Source organism: Apium graveolens, chromosome 5, assembly GCF_009905375.1.
Source record: "Apium graveolens cultivar Ventura chromosome 5, ASM990537v1, whole genome shotgun sequence".
Taxonomy (NCBI): domain Eukaryota; kingdom Viridiplantae; phylum Streptophyta; class Magnoliopsida; order Apiales; family Apiaceae; genus Apium; species Apium graveolens.
The window spans coordinates 110,717,248-110,720,653 of record NC_133651.1 but is presented as its reverse complement, the minus strand read 5'-3'; the positions used below and the strand labels follow the sequence as shown (position 1 = coordinate 110,720,653).

The 3,406-nt window shown below is 39.2% G+C and overlaps 1 non-coding gene across 1 annotated transcript; it reads left to right on the top strand.

The window, feature by feature from the left end:
- Window positions 1-1,857: 1,857 nt before the first annotated feature.
- LOC141663191 (small nucleolar RNA R71) lies at window positions 1,858-1,964 on the top strand. Its single transcript, XR_012551273.1, has one exon. It is a non-coding gene; the product is annotated as a small nucleolar RNA R71 (small nucleolar RNA).
- Window positions 1,965-3,406: the final 1,442 nt, after the last annotated feature.

Genomic DNA, 3,406 nt, shown 5'->3' with positions numbered 1-3,406 from the left:
TACCTCAAATGTTCAGGTAAAGGCTTAAGCTCAAAAGTAGAACCTTCCTCAATAGATGACTTGAGGCGTTTATGAGCTTTGTTCAATTCCTCCATTCCAAGAGATTCAAAAGGCATATCAATCTTCCTCTTCCAGGGAGAAGCATTCAGATATTGTAATTACACTTCACCTTCATCATCTTCACTATTTGAATTCTCCAATAAGGCCTTCTCTAAGGCATCCGACCTTAACAATTGATCAAGTTCCGAAGTAACCACAGAATCAACCAACTCCACTTTTAAGCATTCCTCATTTTCTACAGGAAATTTCATAGCATTAAACATATTAAATGTTACATCCTGATCTGGCACTCGCATTGTAAGCTCACCCTTCTGCACATCTATCAAGATTCGGCCAGTCCCCAAGAAAGGTCTTCCTAAAATTATGGGAATCTTTGTATCCTCCTCAAAATCAAGAATAATGAAATCAGCAGGGAAGATGAGTTTATCAACCTTGACCAAGATATCCTCCATAATACCTCATGGATATGTAATAGAACGGTCGACCAAATGCAAAGTCATATAAGTTGGTTTTGGATCAGGAAGATTCAACTTCTTGAAGATTGACAAAGGCATCAGATTGATGCTAGGCCCCAAGTCACATAAGCATCTGTCAAAAGACACTTTTCCAATAGTTCATTGAATAGTGAAGCTTCCTGGATCTTTAAGCTTCGGAGGCAACTTCTGTTGCAGCATAACACTGCATTCCTCCGTGAGAGCGATAATCTCTAATTATATAGCTTCACTTTCTGAGAGAGAATACCTTTATTAAACTTTGCATAACTAGGCATCTGCTCAAGAGCCTCAGCGAAAGGTATGTTGATATGAAGTTTCTTGAACACCTCCATAAACTTCTCAAATTGCTTATCCAGCTTTTTCTTCTGCATCCGCTTAGGAAAAGGCGTTGAAGGATAGATCTGTTTCTCCCCTATATTACCCCCAGGAGGAGTGTGCTCAACAGCAGTCATCCATGGTTCCACTTCTACTTCTTGCTGCTCTACTTCTTCTTCAGCCCCAGTTTCTTCATTCGAAACTTGAGTTTATTCGGGATTCACAACCTTTCCAGACCTCAAAGTGATTGCCTTCACCTACTCATTAGCTTCCCTCTTTCTTGGCACTTCAGTGTCACTAGGTAATGTACCAGGTTGACGATTTAGCAAGGCATTGTCAATTTGTCCAATTTGATTTTCCAAGGTCTTGATGGAAACAACTTGACTCTTGCACATAAGCTTCAACTCCTCTAATTCAGGTTTTTCATTAGCTTGTTGTAGCTGAAGTTGCTGCCTTGGTGCATATTTCGGTTGCTGAAAACCAGGGGGTTGTACTGCTTAGATGGGTACTGCTGATAAGGCTGTTGAACCGTATTCTGAGCATTGCTCCAGCTGAAATTAGGATGATTGCGATTGTTGGGATGATAAGTGGCTGGCACAGGTTGCTGCGATCGCTGAGAATTGCTCACGAACTGAGCTAATTCACTAGAAATAGCACACTGATCAGTCTCATGGGCGCCATCACAAAGCTCACAGACACTAGTGATTTGACAAACTCCATAATTGGCCAAAGTGTCCACCTTCATCGTCAAAGCCTTAAGTTGGGAAGCTATATCAGTTGCTGCATCCAACTCCAGAATTCCTGCTATTTTCCCTGAGTCAGTCTCTGAGAAGGATTCTGGAATTCATTAGCAGCCATCAGTTCAATCAATTCATAAGCTTCATTGTAGCTTTTAGCCCACAAGGCTCCTCCTGATGCTGTATCGAGCATAGGTCTAGAAGTAGCACCCAATCCATTATAGAAACAGTTTATAGTCATCCAATCAGGTATGCCATGGTATGGGCACTTCCTTAGCATCTTCTTATATCGATCCCAAGCCTCACACAGACATTCACCAGTTTGCTGAGCAAACTGAGTAAGAGCATTCCTGATTACAGCAGTCTTTACCATAGGGAAGAATTTAGTGAGAAACTTTTGAGCAAGATCTTCCCATGTGGTGATAGACCCTGGTGGTATAGAATGTAACCAACACTTTGCTTTATCCCTTAGAGGGAATGGGAAGAGTCGCAGCTTGATAGCATCTTCAGTCACACCATTGAACTTGAAAGTGTCGCATATCTCGATGAAATCCCTGATGTGCATGTTGGGGTCTTCAGTAGGAGAACCCCCAAATTGAACTGAGTTCTGTATCATTTGAATCGTGCTTGACTTGATCTTAAAAGCATTAGCCGAGATGGCTGGTCTGATGATGCTTGACTGAATATCATTGATCTTAGGCTGAGAATAGTCCATCAAAGCCTTAGGAATTTCTGCTTGATCTCCCATCACTACTAAAACTGGTTCCTCGATTTTCTCTTCTTCTTCTTCTTCTTCTTCTTCTTCTACCTACTCTTCGTCCTAAAAAACTTCCCTTCGAACCACTACAACTTCTTCCTCGGCTTTATCCAGATTTCTCTTACGAGACCGTGAACACGTATGCATACACGCTCACTAGAGTACCTGAAATAAGACAAGAAAATAGATAAGTAACAATGTCCGAGTCAATAAAATTTAACGATCAGTGATGACAAACACATAAACAAAAAATTAACAGTGCAGTCCCCGGAAACGGCGCCAAAAACTTGTTAGTCGCTAAACACGTGCTAATAATATACGCAAGTATATGCGTTCGCAATTAATATAGAATTATTTCTAGTTCGTTCCCACATAGACTGACTTTGATTAACTAATTAATTTATGCACTTATGCACCGATGATTTGGTTATTATCCAATGCTAAGACTACAACAATTGGGGGTTTTGATTATAACTAAGAATTAAACTAACAATTATAACTAAGAGAATAAGAATGGTTGAATAAATATATATGACAAACATGGGATTTTAACTTCATTAAATACTTCATTCAATAACCTTTTTGTTCTTAACCTTAGAATGTAATGGTGATGACACTAATCAGATAACACGAAACTGATAAACGCCAACTTTCGTTACATGAATACCATACTACCAGATATCCACAAAATAGATAGAAGCTGCATAGATACCAATTATATTGAGACCCTATATGTCTATAGAATTTGACAACATAACGGTTTAAAGCACAAGTTATCTATCGTGATTACATAGGGCAAGTAAGATGGTTAAAATTACCTACGAATCATGCATAACAATAACACATGAACCTATGCTAGAACGGTAAGTTTTAAATCCTTAAATTTACTGTCGCTTCATTAAGAATTAACACACTATCTTATAAGTTCAAGACGCTCATAAGACGAATACGCACAACCAATACTAGGTTATCATACAATCACCACACACTAAGGTATCGAAACAAATTAACTAAAGAAATCCATAAATCTGCTAGAACCCCAC